Consider the following 382-nt stretch of genomic DNA (forward strand, 5'->3'; position numbering starts at 1 on the left):
TAGTTATTACAACAAGACATGCATGGAGTTTGCTGAACACCAGTTCTACAGGGATATGTAAAATAAATAGTGTAAATAATGGCAAATGGCACTAGTGGCAACTGCACTCTAACCAATTTTTCATCCATAATAATAATAATGAGCAGTCACTGTCGCTAATCTCCATGGCAAAATGCTCCCCAGCGCTAACTACCCTGATTATTATTACCCCGGATAACCCAAACTGCCTGTTAGAGGCTAGAAGAGTTATAAATACATATTTATCCAACCAGGTACCCATTTTTCTGTTGGATAGGGCAGAACGGTACAGACAAACTCTCCGCTGGCTAAAAGGGTGAGACCGCATTAACATCGTATTGCTTCGTTACGTGGGGCAGGACCA

This window comes from Haliotis rubra, unplaced genomic scaffold (assembly GCF_003918875.1).
Source record: "Haliotis rubra isolate DU_JTF1 unplaced genomic scaffold, ASM391887v1 Scf1849, whole genome shotgun sequence".
NCBI lineage: Eukaryota > Metazoa > Mollusca > Gastropoda > Lepetellida > Haliotidae > Haliotis > Haliotis rubra.